The sequence below is a fragment of the Sminthopsis crassicaudata genome, chromosome 2, assembly GCF_048593235.1.
Source record: "Sminthopsis crassicaudata isolate SCR6 chromosome 2, ASM4859323v1, whole genome shotgun sequence".
NCBI classification, from domain to species: Eukaryota; Metazoa; Chordata; class Mammalia; order Dasyuromorphia; family Dasyuridae; genus Sminthopsis; species Sminthopsis crassicaudata.
This window is the reverse complement of record NC_133618.1, coordinates 87,876,731-87,900,433: the sequence shown is the minus strand read 5'-3', so window position 1 is coordinate 87,900,433 and position 23,703 is coordinate 87,876,731. Positions and strand designations below refer to the sequence as shown.

The 23,703-nt window shown below is 33.3% G+C and overlaps 1 protein-coding gene across 5 annotated transcripts in view; it reads left to right on the top strand.

Annotated features, from left to right (window-relative positions):
• Window positions 1–23,703, top strand: part of SRBD1 (S1 RNA binding domain 1) — a 302,637-nt gene that overhangs the window by 205,452 nt on the left and 73,482 nt on the right. The window lies entirely within an intron of this gene.

Here is a 23,703-nt window from a genome sequence, read left to right as displayed (position 1 = left end):
AGATTCAATTTTGTTTTTTTTTCTAGTTTCATTATTTTTGTTATGCAGGACATAAATCCTTTCATGAGTCCTTTTTTGCTTCTAAACCACTCAAGAACATTATTATGGTTTTATGTTCTCAACTTCTGTAATGTTCTTTGTCTCATCAAGTGTTGGATCATTTTTGCAACACTTATTCATAGATGCTTAAACTACTTTACTAGATTTGGAGGCCATATTTATTTCTGTGATTATGGTTTTTCTTATTGACTAATCTGTTTATATTCAAGGTCTTTGAGATTTCTTCTTCCTAGAATATTCCTGGAATCTTTTTGTTTTTGTTTTATTTTTTTATCCCTTAATTCTGACTCCCCTTTCTTAAGGCTGAATCCCAAAGTATCTGTCTCCTCCTATAATAAGCAATTGACAGATTCTAACCTAGTTTTCTGTCCCAGATAACTTCTTGGTGGTTAAAACTGTTTCTAACTGGTTGCTATAGTTTTCTCTCAGGCTTGGTGAAGTGCTACACAGTTCCCCACAAATGCATTAGCCTGCCCGGTCAATCTGTTAAACTCCCTATGTTCCTTAATTTTTGCCTCTGTACCTATAGTTCAGAACTGCCAGCGGCTCAGAACTTGGCAGCATTGGCAGGCTTTTGCTCCTGAAGAGTTGTGAGGAAGCTGGTTGTTGAAGCAAGAGATTTCCATGGATCTTTAAAGTGCTGAGAAGAGAGAACAAGATGGGTGATATGAAGGAGAAGCACTATCTTATTAGGATGAACCTCATTTGAAAGATAACAACATCCATAATATCTGCCCTAGCAACAAAATGATACAGTGAATATTATTGGCCTGGAGTTAAGAAAACCTGAATTCATATTTGTCCTCTTTGACATATTTTGTGACCATGGACATATCAGTTTCAGTGGTCTAGGAGATTCTTTAAAAGTTTCAAATTACTTAGTAGTTGCTGGTCTATATCAATAGGAAGTTTTCCCCACAGGAGTTTGCTATACCAATAAGCCACAATCCAGTTTAAAAAATAAAATAAAATAAAATAAATGCCTTTCCATCAGAATAAGATAACAGAAGATATGAAAATATTTTGGTAGTTAAATTGTTTTTAAATACCAAATAGTTAATTAGTGTTATATGCCAAATATTTAGGTAGTGAAAAGTATTTCATATGGCCTAAGGGTTATCTAAAACAGTAGTGTCATTCATATAGAAAGACCTCATTTTGGGAGTCTATTTTTTCCTTTGATTACAAATGTTTTGTTTATTCCTATGACTTGGATTCAGCAAATTTGAAATAGCATGTACTTTCTACTTATACACATACTTCCCCTGTTAGAATGTTAGTTGCTAAGACAGTAGGGATTGTTTCATTTGTTGATTTTCCATTCTTACTCCCCAGCTCAGTGCCTGGGAATGGTGTATGTGCTTAGAAAGTATTTGTTGATTATTGTGTTACCTTCTCAACTCTGACACTGTATATATATCCTTGAGCAGATCATTTAACATTTCCAATCTCTCCCTAAGGTAGTCTTAATTATAATAATAATTGCACTATCTACATTGCAGGTTTGTTTGAAAAGTGCTTTTTTTATATACTTTGAAGAGCTGTGTAAATGTAATCTACTACTCTTTCACAACATTGATTATTTAAGATTATCAACTAACTATAAAATTTTGAGTTAGGGGAAACTTTCAAGATCACTTTGTCCATTCAGGCAGGTTCAAACTTGAATTCTCCAAAAGTGAGAAAGGAAGGGTGTGTAGAGCAAAATTTCAAAACAAAGAATAATGTTGGTGGTGGTGTAATGAAATCCAGGAATGAGGAAACAGAGGCTCCTTATAAATATTACGGGGAGAGACTATGTAGCATCTTGTTTGAAAGTATACTACTCCTTGGGCCAGCTAGGTGGTGCACCAGCCCTGAAGTCAGGAGGACCTGAGTTCAAATTTAATCTCAGCCACTTAACACTTCTTAGCTGTGTGACCCTGGGAAGTCACTTAACCCCAACTGTCTCGGAAGGAAGGAAGGAAGGAAGGAAGGAAGGAAGGAAGGAAGGAAGGAAGGAAGGAAGGAAGGAAGGAAGGAAGGAAGGAAGGAAGGAAGGAAGGAAGGAAGGAAGGAAGGAAGGAAGGAAGGAAGGAAGGAAGGAAGGAAGGAAGGAAGGAAGGAAGGAGGGAGGGAGGGAGGGAGGGAGGGAGGGAGGGAGGGAGGGAGGGAAGGAAGGAAGGAAGGAAGGAAGGAAGGAAGGGAGGGAGAAGTATACTTTTCCCTTTCTAAGATAATTGTTATCTGCACAAGTATTGATTTTCAGCCATCACATCTTAACAGCATTTCACCTTATATTTATAAGGATATGATTTTTGTTCATTTCTAGTTATTAAATATTTTGAAGATGATTATGGACAGGAGAATTTAAGGAGATTTAAGAAACTGTCATGTTTTGGGGTGGTATGATCTAGTTATGGGTTGTCAATAAGAAACAGCTGTTTGTTTGTTGACAGCCTGTCTCTTCTCTCCTTATAATCAAGCTGTTTTTCATCATATAATTACTTACTAGTTCTGTGTTTTGGAGGTTTGTTGTGGATTTACATTTGGTTGTAGAATGGATGCCAAAATACCATAGTTTTGATATAAAAATTAGTGATTTCCCTCTAGTCATTCTATTGAAATCTGAATGTGGGGAGTAATATAAGAAAAATGCCTAAAGAAGATTTCTGAAAAGTGCATTTTAAAAACCAATATATTTAAAGGGAGGTATTGTATTTTGTGTGTTCCTGTTTTCTTAGATTTTGCCATGTATTTGAAGGGGTTAGGAAGAATACAGGCAGCGGGATGGGACAGACAGAATAATTCTTGTACTATATTATCTGACTCTTAACAATATTGGGGGGAGGTAAGCTATTTGTCCTTGGATCTTTCCATCAATGTAGTTGAGCAGTATTGATGCAAATAGCAATATAGATTCAATTTTGATTTAAACCAATTTTTTTCCTTACAAAATACCAATCTGATGTGGAAGCTAAGAGTGAAAGAGAATAAAATTTAATTAAAAAGTTATTTGTGGGCCAAAGATAGTATTTCTTCTTTATTCAGTGACGTAAATAGTTGAACAAAGACTGAAAGTCATTTTTACTTTAAACTAATGTCCTTCCAATTTCTAATACAGAGTAGTCCTTTTTAAAGACAGAGTTCATTTCATCTTGAATTATGCTAAGTTCAGGCCCATTTTAAAAGAAGGGCCATCCTGTGTTTAAGAAAAAAAAAAAAAGCAAGAAAGGTAAATTTACTGTTTTTAAAAGAGTTTCATACTTCAAAATAGAGATTTTCTTCAGCCATGGTTAAAGACATTGATCCGAGAATAGGAAAGTTTCTTCTAGATGAGTTGGAGTCATTTAAATAAACTTATTGTATGATGTCATTTCAAAAATTCCATTGTAAAGACTAGAGTGTCATTTATTTTTATTTTTATATAATCCCAAATAACCAATATATTTCAATTTCTGTGTTCAATAAAACTTATCATGTAATTTAGATACTTATTTATCTTTCTTCCTTACCTCAAAGATATTTATTATTTTTCTTTTTTATTGTTTTAAAATATGTGGTAACATAACAGAAGAGTGAATACTTAACTTATGATTTTTTGATTCCTTTTTACAAGATGGTTAATAATTAGGATCATTATTAATATAATCTTCTTTTCCCTTATTCATTGTGAAATTATGAGACACGGATTTTATTCCCAACTTTCACATGAACTTTTTTTTTTTTTTTTTTTTTTTTTAATGTACTGTTATTTGGATATTTTGCCTCATTTTTAAGTAGCATGTAGAAGTAGCTTTTATCTTAGGTCAGGATCATTTATTCACTGTATTATTGAGACTGGCATTGATTTACTCTCCAAAGCTGATGCATGTTTAATTTGGGGAACAGTAACTATGTAGAGCTAAAATTGAGGCTAGACATTATATCAGATTGTTTACTGTCTTAGGAAGGGCAGAAGTAAGGGAGAGAGGGAGAAAAAAATCGAAACTCAAAATCTTACAAAAGGGAATATTGAAAACTATTTTTACATGGAAAAATGTGAATCCTGTTGTGAAAAAAATTAAAGTTAGACATAGTCAGAATTCTTAGATAATGTTGCACATTCCATATTGCTATTGTAGCTCCTTTGTTATATATTTTCAGGACAAGATTTCTTTTACTTTAAAACATAAATCATAACCTTTGAATATGTAAACTATATATAAACTTAAAACATATAAACATTATATTTCAAACAATTTAAGCGCATAGGAAATGATGAAATATTAAGAAGCTTATTTTATACATGCAGTTGTATACTCTTACATAGTACTCTTATGTTACTCAAAATCTGTTGTAATCTTAATAATACTGAAATTTGGCCAAATGACTTGTAGATGATTCATTTTGAAAGCACTTTATTTCTTGGGTGCTCTGAAATAAGATAGCTTTAAGTTTAAAGGACTCAGATCAATCATATCTTAAATATTAATAGATTAATATTATGATCTCCAATTTCTCTCAAAAGAAACTTAGGTTGCTAATATTAAGAAGAATATAACATTAATCTATACAGGTTTGTTTTTTCTCTCTATCTCCAATACTCACTTTTCTGTGTGTGCAAGTTTGTGTGTCTCTTATTCTTCCAAAGAGGATAATAAATGGCAAGTTTTTTTTTCTTATGTGTTACTTTTATTTGGCTAATATTTTCTTTAAAAGAGTCCATATAAAATAATTATTAGAAACATTAATATCTATTACCTTTACTTTTGGATCAGCTTTATGATTATATACTTTTTATATGTCAGTCATTGTCTAAGATTTCATTTTTGTTCTGCGTTCCATTACATACCATGAATTATATGAAATTAATTTAATCGCTACCACAAACAGAAATTAAATGTGCCCTAATCCAGAGTTACGTTGTTTGCTTTTACAACTGTAAGTCATAAGTAATTAATTTTCCTTGGAAAATTAATTCATTTACCATTTCCAGTAGCATCATATATTGACACAGGGTTATAGATAGTTAAAACATTTTTTTCAAAGTGCTAGGCTCAACTTTGGAAGACCTTAAATCAAAACAATTTAAAAGTTACTTAATTATATATAATTTGATGTTATTTAAAATAAATGTTGTCTTTATTGCTGTCATCCAGGTGACTCTCAAATTATATTCAAACTTTACAAAATATCAAGTAGTCTGTGTGTACTCATAAGCTACTTAAGTGGGGGATGGGAGCTGCTAGATTTTCTTTCTACAGTATTTTTTCTTGGATTTACTTTGAGGAAGGTCAGGCACTCCCTTTTCACCAAGGGAGCAGGTAGTAGTCTTGTCTCCATTTTACTTGATGGAAAAACAAGGTTTAGAAAAGTTTGCCTGAAGTTCTCTCTCTATGAACAAGAGAGCTGACTTGCTGACTCTGGGTGCTTATTTTAAACTACTGTGGTTTGGGACTGACTTAACAGAAAGGGGTCTGCCAAGAAGGGAGAAAGGATTCAGATCGATCAACAGAGCTCAACCTTAACTCAAGTAAAGGTACCATCAGGTACAATAACTATCTTTAAAGTACATCTTTATATGCTTTTAATTTCCATTTGTCCTTGCTGCTTTTTTCAAAAGTTTCTTTACTGTAATTTGGTTCCTTTTCATTTTAGTAATCTCTATTTACTTGTTTCTCAGAAAGGTGAGGAGCATAGAAACTGAAATAGGCCAAAAATCTTTTAGAGTAAGTTGATGTTTCTTCCTTTTGTATTTTAGGAACTCAGAAAATATTAGTGAACCAAATTCAGCTTTCTTTTGCATTTATCAGGAGATTATTACCAAGGAGAGCTTTTTCCTCCTTATTCATAGAACTCTATAAAACATATAGTGTTTATTTATATTTGCATATGCCTTTAAGGTAAAATTCTAATGGTAGCAGTGTTAAGTTTGAACAACCAGGGCTTTTTCTGTAAATGTGCCGTTATGGGTTGATAGCTAAATGTTGAATAAATTTATTTGGAAGGTTGAGGTCAATTTGTTACTATATGTGTCTTTAAGCAGGAAAATAAATATCTTTAATTACAGTGTAAAAGTGCAGTTAGGCTTAGGTAATTTTTTTGGCCTCAAAACTATATCTATTTTGTTGTTTTTGCTGCTATCATGCCCAGTTTTCCTATTCTAGCCTTATAACATTCAGCAGCATCAGGGCAGTTTGTGTAAAAGAAAATTTTACAGTATCTTCTCATATTATAAAGAGATGCCAAGGTTCTTCCATCCTTGTGTTTGGAGCGACATACTTTCATACATAGGCTCCAGTCTCTAGAGATGGAAAATAATTAATATGATAGTGATTACTGTCATTATCAAAACACATTGGGAAAAGTCACCATCATATAATATACCTACTTGAGGTTTTTTGGTTTAATCTGTTCCTGGTTTTGATATTAGTAGACATGGTTTCCACTGTCTCTGCCACTTAATGTGTGATATTGGATAAGTCATTTAGCTTCCTGGGGCCTCAATTAGGGAACTAATTTGTAAAATGAGATCAATGGACCTAATGGTTTCTAAGGTCCTTTAATACATCTTTAAATCTATAATTCTACATTAAAAGACTTTAAAAAACTATTAATGTTCTGACTCTCAATACATCCAGAGAAGAATTTATTCCTATTAGGATGTCCTTAAATTTTTTTGTCTGTATTTATATACAGGGAAGCTAATTTTATTTTTATATAGAAATTTATCAAGAACAAGTTATGTTGAAGTTTTTATTGCTTTGGGATAGAAAAGTTAGTAGTAATACCTTCCATTTATAAAACATTTTAGTTTAGACTTGAAGACTTATTTTGAGGCACAATTATTATTTCAACATATTTGATTTTTGAATTATAAGGATCTTAACTTAATGCTTATTTATTACAACTTTTAAGTTACACATACTATCTTCATGGGAAAACTGATTTCTATTTTGAAACTAGAGATAGATTTTTGTCTGTTTATATGCAAAGAGAAGGTGATTTGTGGAGTGTAGAAAGGGGGATGATTAAACTTACAATAACTTAGTTATTATTTACTTGGTGTGCTGACAGGTGTACCTTCATGAAAGTTTCAGTTCATACTGAACAATTCACATAAGTACAAATTGAAGTGACTGAAATGGAAAAGATTTTTGTGCACTTGTCTTCAAAAGCAAAAAGGTTTTATTTCCCTCTTTATTCCTACTGCTATTCTTTTTCTTCTTATTTTGAAATGGGGTTGTTTCAAGTAGAAATTTAAGTGCTTTATTTTGTGAGATAATGTACTGTCTGTGAAGCCCAAAGCCATAGATTTAGTTGAGATTGAATGTAGTGTTTGTTTATATATTTGTGCCATGTTTGCACAGAAGTATATATGAATGGCATTGAGTATTTAGAAAGAAAATATTCTAAAATAAATCTAAAATCAGAAGCTTTCTTGAACTTATCCCAGTCATATTTATTTGTCTGTTTCCAAGTACATATACATAATCAGAAATATAAAGCAAAATCAAGTTTTTTGAACCTTCTTCTTTCATGTTAAAGGTTAAGGATAGAGATATCTTAAATATTGTATTCATTAGAATCTAGTGGATATAAATTCAAATACATTTTATTTTTTCATAATAGATGTTTGAGGAAAATGTGTAGAATCATAGATTTAGAATTCAAAGGAACCTTAGGGATCATCTGTTGTAACTTCTTAATTTACACATGAGGAAACTGATATCCAGAGAATTTAGGCAATTTATTCAAAGTCATACAGGTAGAATTGGTAGGGCCTAAATTTGAACTTAGGTCATCTCATACTAAATCCAAATCTCTTTCTATTGAATCATGCTATAATTTTTTGTAAATGAACTATCTTCTTTAAACATGTAATGTCCTTTTGACATGTAATTATGCTGTATTCTGTGTATTCAATTATCAGTATGTATTCTCCTTTACCTTACTAAATCTAGTCTTTTATGTTTAAAGTCATAATCATTGAATAGAAGTTACAAAATTGTGCTTTTATTTAAACCTCATTATTTAAGAAGACCAATGTATTTTAAGAACAAAGAGACAAAATGACCACAACTTTTATAGGATATCATGATTACTCTTCTCTCTAGAGAGCCATCTTAAACGAATCAGTCATCTGAAAGTCTGAGAGTCTAAATCTTATTCCTTCTACAAGGATGAACTGGCTTTGGTTGCACTTTAAGATCTCTTAGAAACTTTAACAATTTTCTATTAAAGCTGATAACAAAATATCTGCATTTGGAAGTACATATATTACTCAGTGCTCCTTCATCTTGATACCTTTCTGATATATGCTGTTTTTATGGTTTAGATAGCTATATTTAATTTTCTGTTTGTCAGAAGTCTCTCTATACTGTTATTGTACTTTCTTGGTGTACTATCATTTTATAATTCCTTAGCTGAAATTTCATATTTATGAGTCTTCAAAAAAGTGACTCATGGGTTGGAAAAATCTAATTGTCTCCCTCATTAGATTGTAATCTCATTGAGAGCAGGAATTATCTTTTGCACCTTTTTTGGTATCTCATAGAGTTTACCTGGCATATAGTAGTCACTTAATAAATAAATGTTTGTTGATTGATTGGTATGCATGTTACTCAGGATTGAAAGCAGACCTAGAATCCAGGTAAATTGGTAAATCTTGAATTTATACCTTTATTGTTTGCTTCTAGTCTCCCAAATTAACCTGCAGGCTATTTGACAGCAGGAATTTTTTTTTCTCCTTTTTTTGTGTATTCTTAATGTTTAGCATAGTGCCTAGCATATAATAAGTGCATAATGTTGATTGGAACTACATAAATATTGTTTCTCATGTTTTTGAAAATTTGGTCATGTTTCATCAAAAGCTGAATTTTTCAAAATTTTTTATGTGCCGTACATATTTGTTTTTTATCTTAAAAAAAATAAATCAAGAAAATAAAGCTCTTTAAAGCTGATAAAAGCTTTGCCATATTTGTATGTGTCTCATATTTACTTTTTTTTTTTTTTCTTCTTGGTATAATCGAAAAGTTTCAAATCTAGAAATGTGCTTGTGGATAAAGGGACTGCCAAGATGAAGCTAATTTTGAAATAATCCTATGAGTTATAGTTATAATTTGATTAAATTTAACTTAATAAATGCTTGTATAAATGCACAAGAGGAAGAAAATGTATAAGAAATATGGAAGAAATACAGACAGTGCCTGCTATAATACTCTGAAGGGGCCACCAAGAAGTCTGTAATGATTGACATGCATTCTGGTAGAGTCTTCCCTTCTTCCCCCTCATTCTACCTCCTTTTTTTTTTTTTTTTTTTTTTTTTTTCCCCTGCGTCAGTGTTAGTCAGTCAAACTATATAGACAAAGCTGAGTGAATACCAGTTTCCCCAGTACAGGGGCTATTTTTTCAGGAAGTCTAACTCAAACCAGATGTTTTGCCTAGACTTAGAGTTTGTTCCTGCCAAGCATCTCATCAGAGGTCAGAGTTCTGGGCTCCAGGCCCTGCTAGAATTCTTTCACAAATTGCTATTCGGTGAGGTTTTAATCCTAATGGAAAGAATAATGTGCTTGTAAAATCTGCAGTTATTACAAACACAGTATACATATTGTGAACTTCAAATGACTACATATTTCATTCCCATAAACAGGGAATGCAGATGAATGCCTTATGTGATAGCTTTAGACATTCTAATTTAAACCAAGTATATAATTTATACTACTGTTAACCATTTGCTTCTTAACATTCTCATAAAAAATTTATCTTTGAGTGACAACTAAACAAACAAATAAAAATATATCAGACTTAAAATCAATAGATTTCTGAATGGAAAGTTATAAAAGTCAACATTTTAAAAAACCATTGGATTTTATAGGAGATTATTTTCCTTCCTTAAAATTTAATATTTTGAAATTTGGAATCATACTTTTAAAATAGTAATTGAATGTTATTGTACTGGATGTAGTTCTTAAAACAGAAGTGAGAGAGCCACCCCATTCTAGCTCTCTCATGTCTTTTGAAATATTATTCAAAATAGAACTCGACAAGATATAATTTTATTGTTTCAAAACAGGAAAATGTCAGTAATAGTCAGATAATTTTGAATTATGGTAGAATTGAAATGTGGTGTACCTATGCTGCTGTGCTGGGTTTTCTTTTTGGTAGCATTTGACATAATGGTACAAATAGTAAGAAGACAGGCCAACTTGGGATTGCCACTACTTCTGCTGCTAGGTGCTGATTAGGAACCCTGGAGAAATTCTCAGGTACCTCAGGTACTTTGTGAAACTTGAGAAGTCAATTTGAACAAGAGATAAATATGGCAATTTGGTCATGGCTATCAGAATTAAATAAATATATAATTCACTTAAAGATAGGAAGTTAAATGTGAAAGCAAAGCAGACTTTTTATCTTCATTGAAATCCGATGACAAAAAGTAAGAAAGCTAAGTTGGTCTGCTTTTGAAAAATAAAAGAACTTATTTATTTTTAGAAATTTGATTCTACTCTGATTTTGTACCAGTTAAAAGTATTTTTGGATTTGAAAAGTTGAAAAGCTTTTATTTGAGGATGCATACTTTTTTAACTTTCAAAAATTAGTATAGTCAAATTAGTATAGATCATTAATTAGTAACTTAATAAATTAATTATAGATCATTAATTAGTATTAGTATAGATCAAATTAGTATAGATTAGTATAGATCATTACTCATGGCTCATTCTAATTTCATTCAATGACAGTCACTTGGGTATGTGGTAATGAGTATGAATCAATAGATTGTCAGTGATTGTCCCAGAAAGAAAACTTATGAAAAGTAGGAACTTTTTTTTAAGTTAAAAAATACTGAATTCTCTAGCATAGTCACTATCATTTAAGTAGAAATCTGATTTTAATTTTAATTCCTTTTTCTTTTGAAAAGCAACAATTGACTACAACTCTACTAGGCAACTGTGCTGATATTAGGATAATCTGCATTTCTTCAAATAGGTATGTTTGCAGCTATCTGCATACCAAGAAGAAAAATTTTATGGTTAGAAAATTGTTTAAAGTGATTTGTGCTTTCAGTCTTTATTATAGCTGTCAGAAAATAAAGAGAAAATTTTACTAATTTTTATACTTTTGTATGCCTAGAACGATGGATTGGATTATTTGTTATAGTGGTATCAGCATCTTTTATACAGTCTTATTTTCTTGTTTTAGAGCTTGTTGAACCTTTACCTTGCCCAGTGAGTATATGAATGAGTATAATTTAAGAAGTTTATTAATTAGTTTATTTTATTTAAAATTTGTCTATGATGATCTTTCGAATTTTTTTGAAGAAACTGTATGTGTATAGTAGTGTTACTATTATCCTTGGTATTCGACAAGGGCAAAATAATGTTGATTTCATCTTTGTTTAAGCGAATCATAAATTTGTGTTTCTTTTTTTTTTTCACATAAGTAAAATAATCCTACTGTCAATTTCTATTATGATATAGAAAATAAATATTGTAAATTTGAGGGTGGATGCCATTCCCTATGCCATAAACATTCAGGTGCAATTTTTTAAAAGTTCAAGATTACAATCCCTTAATGAGAAGCAAACAATTTCATATTAATGAGTTCCCATTTCCCAATAATTCTGTCATTTGTAACTTGAATCAGTCATCACCCCAGCAAATGGTTCTTTCAAAACATTATTTGTAATTTTGCCCTCTGTTTTTTGTCCTTGATGTTGTGAAAATGGCCGTCTACTGTTACAGGAATGAAAAGAGATCCCATTCAAACATCTTTTGTGTTTCCACTTTCAGTGAAAAATGTTTTTCAAACCTGCAGCTGGTTATTTCTGCAGGAGTTCCCACTTATGCTCAGCTTTGATTGACATTTTGAAATGGCAGCTTTTCATGAAAAGCTGTTAACTTGTAGAATTCGGTTATGGTACTAAGACAGACTGACTTTGTTCTGCGGCTGGGACCTGTCCAAACTAAATAGAACCCTGCATCTGAGTTTAATAGTGCTACTCAGCCGAGATAGGCACTTTTTCTTTTTCTTTTCTTTTCTTTTTTTCCCCCCAAATTCTAGTGCTTCTGATGTGTTTTTAAACTTGACCTGATAGATATTCATCTCAGCATCTTTTCTGTTCTATAATTACTTTAATTGGCATTTACATTTGTTCTTTGTTTCTTTCAGTTTAACATGTAACTAAAACTCTGCCTCATCAAAAAATATGAAACAGTGAGAAATGATGTAGAGTTTTGGAATTAATATTCTAGTTCAAAAAAATAGCTTTAAATTCATAACTACTCTCATGCAATAGTGAAGCTCCAGTGACATTAAAAAGATGGTGCTGAATTAGAAATCATTATTTTGTTAATATTTATTGAGCACTTATAGTTGGAAAAGCACTACGCTAGGGAAGCACTATGGACAATATTAAGTAAATAAATAAAGCTTGAACTTTATCCTTAAATAGCTTATAGTACTCCAGTTCCTTCCTTTGATTGATACTTGGTTGATGTAATGACTAAAATATTGTAATTCTCTCTATCTCTTGAAAAGGCCCTGGAAGACCATAGTAGGTGAATGCCAAGCATACCAGTTGCCACAAAAACAAAATATTGACTGAAAAGTGATCACTAGATTTTTTTCATATTAATTTGGAATTTTAAGTCAATCTGTCTGATTAAGGTCCCTTAAGCATAACTCCCAAACATATAACCTTTAAATAAAACTTGGCATTTATATAGTAATTTCTGCCTTAAAAAATTATGTTCTTACAGTTATAAACTTAGTACCTCAAAGAGACCATAAAGATAATGTTATTCAATCCCTTAACTTTACAGATAAGGAAGATAAGCATCAGAGAAATTATGAATTGTCTGAGGTCATTAGGTAATCAAGAGTAGAGTTAGAATTTGAATTCTGATCTTTAAACTCTTAAAACTAGTTTTCATTCTGGGTGCTACATTGTCTTTCATTCCCCAGTCTGACCCATATAATATTCCTGTTAGTTGAAATAGACAAGACAGCTACTGCTATCTTCATTTTATTAGTGATGAAACTAAGCTCTGAGTTATACAATTATAATCAGCAAGGTTGAGGTTGAAGCCTAGGTCTTCAGGGAAAATCTAGCTTCTCTCCTTGACTCTTTTTCACTTTGTTGTTGTTGTTGTTGTTATGCCATTTGATCCGTTTGGCCCCCAGTTTCTTTACATTTAGAAAGGTTGAGTTTAATTAGATGTGTGTTCTCCCTTCTAGAAGAGAGAATCAGGAGTAGTGTAGACATTTAAAAAAGATAAATTTACTCCTAATGTCAAGAACTTCCTAATAGAATAGTCAGCCTCTGGAAATAGTAGATCTTTCTCTTATTTTTTTAGAAGCATTTTTTAAGCATAAGCTTAATCATTTGTTGGGGGATGCTTTTTGTGTATGGCTTGGACTAGTAACCATTGAGGGCTCTTCCAATTTTCAATCTACAATTCTATAAAATATCAATTAATCAAAAAACAATTATGTGCCAGATACTATGCCAAGCTCTGGAGATACAAATCAACAGTGAAAATATTCCTTGCCCTCAGAAAGCTTATATTGTAATGACAGTGTTAAACATATATAAAACAGAGCTTACAAGATACATACTGAAATAACTTTAGGGAACATAAACTAGCAGCTTTTAGGGGGAGAGGAGCCAGGATCAAGTAAAACCTCTTGGAGAAGGTAACACTTGAGTTGTCTTAAATAAAACCAGAAATTCAGAGTTGAAGTTTGGGAGGGTGAGCATTCGAACTGTGAATAAAATGCAAAGGCATGGAGTTGTGAAGTGAAAGGGTTCCGTAAGGGACAGCAATAGGTCAGTATGGCTGCATTGTAGTATGTGGAGGGCATTGAAGTCTAATAACTCTGGAAGGAAGGGCCAGATTTTGAAGAATTTTAAGTGAAGAGGATTTCATATTTAATTCTAGAAGTTATAGAGAATTAATGGAGTTTATTAAATAGAAGGTAATAGGGTGACACCTATGTGTTAGGAAAATCTCTTTGGCAGCTAAGTGGAATTTGAATTGGAATATGAAAGGACATAAATCCAGGAGGCAAATTAGAAGTCTATTATAGTAGTCCAAGTGAAAAGTTGATGAGGACTTGAAGAATGATAGCTCTTTTAGTAATAAGAGAATATATTCAAAAGAGGTTGTAGAAAAAGAAATTAAAAGTAGCAACTAGACATAAATAGTTTTCACGGATTCTGGTGTGAAGGTACTTGCATTCTAATCAAGATATAAGACAGTGTGCTTAATATATGTGTACTTCAGCTATATCTATAACTATAATACAAGACCAAATGTGATAACTACAAAGGAAGAATCCTGACAAATATATGGAAAATTTAAGGTGATAGGGATTGATTTTACTTCGGATAAAATCATGTGTTAGAGTGAAGAGGAATTGTAAAAGAAGTCATATTCCATAAAAGACAGAAGGAATTTTAGCAAGCTAGGAATTCATGATACTAGTTAGTATCTTTAACAAACAAATGCCTCTTTTTCTACTAAGCACCAGTTAGTATCAGTATTTAGCAGACTACATGTCTTCTATAATTTTTTCATATATGTGAAAGACAGTACTGTGAACATCAAAGCTGCATGTTTGATATACTGAATTAAATTCTTAAAAGCAAACGATTATATATTTCCTATAACTTTTTCAGGAGTGTGTATATAAAGATGTGTCATCTACCAAATAAAATGTGTCTGTTTTCATATTTTCAATAAGACTACTATATGCATATGCAAAATCCATTATGACATTTTATAGAAATAAGGTGAACATGATGCCACTGGGGGTCTTTATTTTTAGTAAAAGTCCATTTATTATCTTGTTCATTCTTTTGAAATGTTCTCCTCTTTGAGATACATTGTGAATCCATTCTTCAGTGTTATCTTGTCCCAGATTGGTTCCATGTGTATTTGGTCAGCTACTCTTGTTGAGTTTTCATTGCTTTAAATGCTATTGTCACTTTAAGTTTAGAGACTAGAAAGTCTAAATATAGATAGTTTTACTATTTATTGATAAAGGTCACTGCAGAAGCACCAACAGATCTGTTTTATTTTTTATACTTGTCCTTTTGGTTTTAGCTATAGGTGTTCTTAAAATAATGTGGCTAAGCTGGTTTTCATGGCTAGCTCTCCAAAGGCTATTTTTTTCAACTGCTTTTTTGTAGTAATCCTATTTTTAACATTATGTTATCCTTTATGGCATTGCAAAAAGCCAATATCTGATGTGATTATCTCCTATTCATCCTGTCATTCTAGGCTAAAGATAAAAGTTTTTTTTTTTTTTTTTTTTTTTTTTTTTCCCCTGGTTGAGGTGGTTTCTGGACTCTTTAATCTACTAATAATTTTTTTAACTATTTTGTAGCATTTAAACTTCATTAGAGGGTAGATTTAGTGTTTGGACTTTGTATTTCCCATTTTCTAGAATTAATAATACTCATCTTGTTATGCCATTTGGTACTCAATATGTCAAATTTCTTAAATTAAGAAAATAATAATTACTCAAAGCCTTTAAGCATGAGGTCTTTTGAGTAATCTAAAAGCTTTTAGCTTCTTTTATTTCTTGACCTTGAATCATATTTTGTAAGTTAATTTCAATTCTCCTTTGCTGTCACCAAGTATCTAAAATGTTACTTTAATTTGATTTAATGAAGCTCTTCATAGAATAGCTTTATTTCTTCATCCTTTGCAAAGGATTTTGGTACTAACACCTTAGTTATCATCAGAGAATACTATTTTACACCCATGTTAAATAAAAATATAGGCTTAATGAAGAACAAAATTTCCAATGAAATAAATTTTCTTATTTATTGCCTTTGGAAGCACAGTGAAGCAAATTCTTTTATTTTCCCTTTTAAGGAGAACTTTAAGCCATCCTGTTTAACTACAATTTCTATTATCGACAGTTATTTTAAATGGAATTTCTCTTTATATCTCTTGCTGCTAGACTTTGTTAGTAATATGTAGAAATGCTGATGATTTATGTGGAGTTATTTTATATCCTACAACTTTGCTAAAGTTGTGAATTTTTTCTAGTAGTTTTTTAGTTGATTTTTTAGGATTTTCTATGTATACCATCATATCATCTGCAAAGAGTGATAATTTGGTTTCCTCATTACCTACTCTAATGCCTTTTTCTTCTCTTATTGCCGAGGCTAGCATTTCTAATACAATATTGAATAGTAATGGTGATAGTGGGCAGCCTTGTTTCACTCTTGATCTTACTGGGAATGGTTCTAGTTTGTCCCCACTATATATGATACTTGCTGATAATTTTAAATAGATAATACTATGTTAAAGAAAAGTCCATTTATTTCTATATTTTCTTGTATTGTTAATAGGAATGGGTATTGAATTTTATAAAATGCTTTTTATTTACTATTGAGATAATCATATGATTTTTGTTAGTTTAGTTATTGATATAGTTAATTATGCTAATAGTTTTCCTAATGTTGAACCAGTCCTGTATTCCTAGTATAAATCCTACTTGGTCATGGTATATTATTCTGGTGATGATTTTCTGTAATTTCTTTGGTAATATTTTATTTTATTTAAGATTTTTGCATCAATATTCATTAGGAAAATTGGTCTATAATTTTCTTTGTTTTCACCCTACCTGGTTTAGGTATCAGCACCATATTTTGTATTAAAAGGAATTTGGTAGGGCTCTTTCTTTACCCATTTTTTCAACTGTTTGCATAGTATTAAAATTAATTATTCTTTAAATGTTTGTAGAATTTACATATAAATGCATCTGGCCTTGGAGATTTTTTCTTTAGGGAGTTGATTAATATTAGCTACAATTTCTTTATGTCTTGAGGTTTTATTTATAGTAGGAATGTCAACTCAGATATTGTCCAGTTACTTCAGTGTTACGGCATATTATTAGTTGTTAGACAAATCACATATTGACAGTACCAATTAATCCCTGGAAAATTAATTAATGCTGGAAAATTGCCAAATTCATGGTGGAAAAGTAACTAAGCTGTTCATTACCTTTAACATAATAATTAACACAAAGATCCTTTTTTTAAAAATCATAGGTGTTTATTTTTAAAAATACATGCAAAGATAATGTTCATCATCATCATCATTTGGAACATTGTGTTCCAAATTTTTCCCACTCCCCCTAGAAAGCAAGTAATTCAATATATGTTAAACATATGTAATTTTTCCATACATATTTCCACATTTATCATGCTGAACAAGAAAATTCAGTTCCAAAAAGAGGGGGGAAAAAAAAGCAAGCAAAAAACTTCAAAAAAAGGAAACACAGTGAATTCTATCACTATATGAGATGATCCAAAAAGGTCAAGGACAGAAAGAAAGGTCCTATATATATCAAACTATTAATAGCAGCACTTTTTATTATACTAAAAGGCTGGAAACAAATGCCCACTGATGGTATGGCTCAGCAAATTATACTCTATAAATAAAATTAGCTATTATTGAACATAAATGCTGAACACACACAAGAAGTTCAGAGAAACTGGAAGAAATAAATCTTTAGACTGTTAAATTTGTATTTTCTAATATAGCATTTGCCTTATCAACATTATGACAACTGGCCATGATAGGATTCAGTGGTTGACCTTGGAGTCTTCAGTTTCTGACTAAGTTCTAAGTCAGTATCATACAACCTGTAGAATTCTCATTTTTCATTTAGCAGCTTTTTAATTTCCCCATCATTTTCATCAAACCTATATATATATTGCTTATGAGTTTTCTGACCTAGATGAGCAAATGCTGTACTGTACACCAGATCTCTGAAAGCTGCCCATTCCGTTTCTGCTCCACTGTTACCAACTGTGTGTTGTCTTTCTTGTGCTCCAAGTTAGCAACAAACTCTTCCCTCTCAGAAAATTGCTCGAATATGTTGACATTAATTCTTCTGGTAGTCTTTTTGCCTTGGGGCTGCCCCTTTTATTGAATGGAGAGCTTGGAGAGAAATCTATGGTTAGTCCAGAGCTCTGCACCACATGTTGCCTTCCTAGTTCTCACATCCTATCCTGTCTCTTCTTACAGCCACAGTATATTAATGCCAATATTTCCTATAACTGTACTGTTTAGGGAAATGGAATATAGTGTTGGTGATAAAAAGGTCATATGATGCATAAGACTTGTAGTAAATGTAGTAAATGACCATTGATTGCAGTTGCTATTTCCAAGTCCATTCCTCTTTGCCATGTTTGACAGTCTAAGTCTCCTGTAGCATTAAAGTCACCCAGAATTTTAAGCTTATCCTTTTTTGGTAAATTGATGATAAGGATCTCTAGACCTTCATAAAATTTTTTGTTGATCTCTTCAAGGTTTGTCATGGTGGGAATGTAGTATTTCAACTGCTGTGATAATCAGGTCAAGGTTAGGTAAGCAATTTTAAAATACCTTTTCTAGCCCCTTCTTCACACTTGGAAGCAAGCAGTCCCATCATTAAAAGGTTGCTCAGACACTTAGGAGGCTATTCAATCTTATTGCTGCTTCCAATGAGAAGACATCCCTATGACCTGGGCCACATGTGTCCCAACGTATCTGCACCTGCTGCTTTATCACTCACCCATTGCCACAGGGCTTTGAGATAGACAGAAACATGGTGTGGTGATGTCTTTTAATTTCTGCACAAATTGGATTTAAGTGAGTCAGAGTTGCATGAAGTTGATGGCATTACTCTGTCTTTCAGAGTCAATGAAGTACAACAACCAACTAAGCTTTAAGTCAGTGGTCCTCAAACTTTTTAAATAGGGGGCCAGTTCACTGTCCCTCATTCTGTTGGAGGATCATACTATAATAAAAACAAAAACTATGAACAAATTCCTATGCATGCTGCATATATCTTATTTTGAAGTGAAGAAACAAAATGGGAACAAATACAATATTTAAAATGAAGTAAAGTTAAATCAATAAACTTACCAGTATTTCAATGGGAACTATGGGCCTGCTTTTGGCTAATGAGATGGTCAATGTCTGGTTCCATATTTGTCACTGCTAGTCGTAACAAGTGATGCATCCATTAGTCTTGATCTGGTTGGAGATTTCAAATGTTTCATTCTAGAAAAAGTCTGTTCACAGACACAAGTGCTGCCAAAGATGGTTGCCATTTTGAGTGCATGGTTCTGAGATGAGGATATGTCTCAGAGGGGAGAGATGCATAGAAATTATGAAGGCTGCTTGACTTGAATGCGTCTTTCAGAGAGTCACAAATCTGCAGTTCCATTTGATAAATTGTATCCACGTTTTCAATGTCAATAGAAAATGGATTATGGAAAAGCTGAATGTCCTGTTCATGGAGATGAAGCTCTTTAAATCTAAATTGAAACTCCTTTTGCAATTTTTCCAATGAATCCACACGTGTTTTGTTTGGGAATGCAATCAGCGGTTTTTCTGCTAACAGATTCTGAGTTGTGGGAGATGGCAGAAGTTTTCCTCCTTCACTTGGTTGATGAGGAGGCCTAATTTTACTTCAAATGTTCTGACATGTGATCGCATATCACAGATGAGCTTCCCCTTTCCTTGAAGTTGCATATTGAAATTGTTGAGTAGCTCTGTTACATCTGTCAGAAAGGCAAGGTGCCATTTCCATTCTGCATCATTGAGCTCTGGTACTTCTTTGTTTTTTGAAAGCAGAAAAGTTGTAATCTGTGGAAGTAAGTCATAGAAATGTTTCAAAACTCTCCCTCAACTCTCAGCCAATGGACTTTTGTGTGATATAGAACATCTTCCTACTCAGCATTCAGCTCAGACAGAAATTCCTGAAATTGTCTGTGATTTATTGCGTTAACTCTAATGAAGTGAACACAAGATAGCACAATTTTCATACCAGAGTCCCACTTCAGTGATTTCCTACACAGCGCTTGTTGGTGGATGAGGCAGTGTATGGCTATTGGATGAGCATGGTTATGTTTGTCCATTTCTTGGTTAATGCAAGCTATTCCTCCTTTCTTAGATCCCACCATGCTCGGGGCACCATCAGTTGTCTCACTGGCTAGTTTAGCCCAGGCCAGCTCCAAACCATTCATAGATATCCTCTCCTGTAGTTGTTCCTTTGGTGCTTTGCAGTGCAGCAAGCTCTTCTATGACTTCAAAATAATCATTTGTCCCATGAATAAAAATTAGAAGTAGTGCAGAATCACGAACATCATTGCTTTTGTCGAATGCCAAGGAAAAATATGAATTTTTTTTGTGGCGTTTTGCAAATGCTGATGCAGATTATCTCCCATGTCTCAATTCTCCATGTAATTGTAGGCCCTGAAAGACTCACTATACTAAATAAATCGGCCTTCTCTGGACACTTCTCTTTGGCAACAGAAAGAAGGCATTCTTTAACAAGTTCTCCCTCCACGAATGGTCTGCCAATGCACATTATTAACTTGCTCACAGTGATGAAATATTTAGCTGCTTCTGCTTCACAAAAATATTTGCTGAGTTGTCAATGTATTTTTCAGTTTTAATATTTTATCTTTTCTCACTTCTCCAACCAAACAATCATATTTATCTTTATGTTGAGTTTCATAGTGTCGATGCAAATTATATTCTTTGAACACAGACACTATATTCTGGCATATCAGACATACAGCTCTTTCCTTGTACTGCATGAAAAAGTGATCATAAGTCCACTGTTCTTTGAATATCCTACACTCCAAGTCAATTTTTCTTTTTCTTGACATCATTATTTCTAAGGGATTCCAAATTGGTATTAGTAAAATATATATATACATACATACATACATACATACATACATACATACATACATACAAAAGCTACAAAAACAATATACCAGCAATAACTTTGCCCACACAGAGACATACAGACTGCAATGCCCAACTTCCTCCAAGCTGCCTCTGTGCTGTGATTCCTGTTTCCCGCACTCTCTCTCCCACTTCAGACCTTCACTGCACATAAGTCACCTTCTCAGGCGGCCCCTCCCAAACGTCCTGGCTTCCTCTGAATCCTGGGATCAATTCTCATGATCCAGCGCTGCATGATCATATGTGCTGCACTTGTAATTTATCATAATCACAGGCTAGACTGTGCATATATGTATGTAACTGCACTATATATTGTATGTGCAGAATGAGCTTCAGTGACAAATCGTACACTGGGGCTTTCCAGGGGAGGTCATCATATGACTTGAAGCTGCACAAGTGTATGAGGACCTTAAGAATTGGGAGGGGGATGAAGCAGTACACCAGCTCTGCACCCCCTCATACTCAGGATAAGTGGGGGGCACTAAGATCAGACCCCCAGTGATTATAAGGTGATGACATATGTTAGCAATATTCCATCTCTTTATGAAACTACAGAACATACACACAATGATAAAACTGATGACCACAACAGCCAGACATGAGGTCACTATGGTTACAGGGCCACAGCCTGGTACTAGGAGCCTCACTCTGAGCGACAATAGCAGTCAGTACTGCAACATGCACTAGAGAGGAAGCAGTTACATTGTCATTTCAGCATAATGACAATGATCGAGTCAATCTGGGACTTGTAGTGCTAACTGTTACTATACCCGCACACCAGACACAGCCCATACATTCCTCCTGCAGCGGCCGTGACATGCACAGCAAGCACTGTACATCCCTCGCGCCTGTCTGTTGTGGTGGCTTCCGTTACTTTACAAGGCCACAGGCCGTCAGTTCTCCATCTTCTGCATCTCTCTCCCTTCCCCACACCATACACCCCGGCCTGGGAACTCACCTCACCTCGGTATTGCCCTCATACTCTGTCTCTGCCGCCTCAGCCCAGTGCCTGAAGTGTGCGTGGCTAACGCGAGTTAGCGTGGAATGTCACTTCCGGTCTGATTTTGTCATAATCCGGCAGGTTGCATAAATGTCCTCTGTGGCCGCATCTGGCCCATGGGCCGTAGTAGTTGAGAACCCCTGGTTTAAGTATTTCAAAGTACCTGCTTCAGCCACCGTCATGGTCATTGGAACAAATTGTTCTCATTTGCCCATTCCACTAGGGGAAATTTCATTTGCTTGTAGTAGACCTCCCTCTAATTTTACTGATGGGGGGGGCGGGGGGGTGGTTCAAGCCTGTTGGTTTAGCCCGCAGCCTGGATTATCCCATTATCTGAGAATGATAAGGTATAGATTTGGGGTACCCAAATGAAAATGAGGTCTAGTGGCAGGTTTGGGGTACAGGGAGTCAAATAGAGCTCCACTGCAACTCCTCAGAATTCAGTGCAAGGATAGGGAGTTAAATGAGGTCTAGTAGCAGGGCAAGAGTCCTCTGAAAAGGAATTTACATTCTCTGACTTTTGAGCTTCTTCCTATATGGAAACTACTCTTCACAGAGTTAGCAGTGATTTTTTAATCGCCAAAGCTGATAATCATTTCCCAGTCTTCATAGTTCTTGACCTGTTACTTTCTTGCTAAATAGTCTTTCATTTTAAAGGTTTTATGACATGACTCTCTCCTGGTTTTTCTCCTTCCTGTCTGATTGCTTCTTGGGCTGTTTTGCTGGCTTATCCAATTCACACTCCTTAATTTGGCTATCTCCCAAAGTTCTCTCTCTTCTTGTTTTTTCCCTCTATACTCTCTCTTGGTAACCTCATCATTTAACCATCATTTCTTTGCAGATGATTTCTAGTTTGAATCTTGCATTGTTGTGGCCTATAGTACATTTTAAGCATGTATATAACTTAAGCTCAAAAGATCTAAAACTAAACATTGATTTTTCTGCTCCAGACATTCCTATTTCTGTCAAAGGCTACAACATCCTTTCATTGTCTCAGATTTATAATCATTATGTTATCCTAGACTCCTCCCTATTGCTTTGTGTGCATATATATATATATATATATATATATATATATATATATATATATATATATATATATATATATATTCAATTAACTATTACATCTTGAAGTTTATTTTATTTTTTATCATTACTACCACATTTCTTAACTCCCCTATTCTCTGTCTTCACACAACTACAGTCCCTTAGAAAGTCTTTATTATTTCTCACCTAGGTTATTGGATAATTCTTTTAATTGGTCTCCTTTGCCTCAGTCTTTCCCCCATTCTAATCAATCCTCCACCCAGTTACTCAGTAAACACCAGTGATTGCTCAATAAACACCAGTGGCTCCCTAATATTTGTAAATTCAAATATAAACCTTTTTTTAAAGCCAAATTGACCTTTCTGTTCTTTGTATAAGACTCATCACTTTTCACTTCTCTGTCTTTTTGTCCCTTTGATGATACTAGCTAGAATTTATTCCCATTTTCCTCATGAAATCTGTTTCATACAAAACTTACTTAAGGAATACTTTCTACTTGAAATCTTTCCTGATCTTCCCACAAGTTACTTTTATCCCATTTACTTCGCATTACTATTGTAATACACATTGTACTTCAATAGTATGGACCATTTCTTTTTCTCTATGCCTGACTCATAATAAGTACTTTAATGAGTATCTATTTATTAGTCCTTGTCAGTTGATTAATTTTTTAGACTGCAAAAGGGATGTTGAAAAGTAAGACTAAAACTATCTGCTTCTTAGAGAGATTTAGTGAAATGAGCAGAAATAGGAGATCATTATACACTTCAACAACAATACTGTATGAGGATGTATCTGATGGAAGTGGATATCTTCAATAAAGAGAAGATCTAATTCAATTCCTATTGATGGACAAAATCAGCT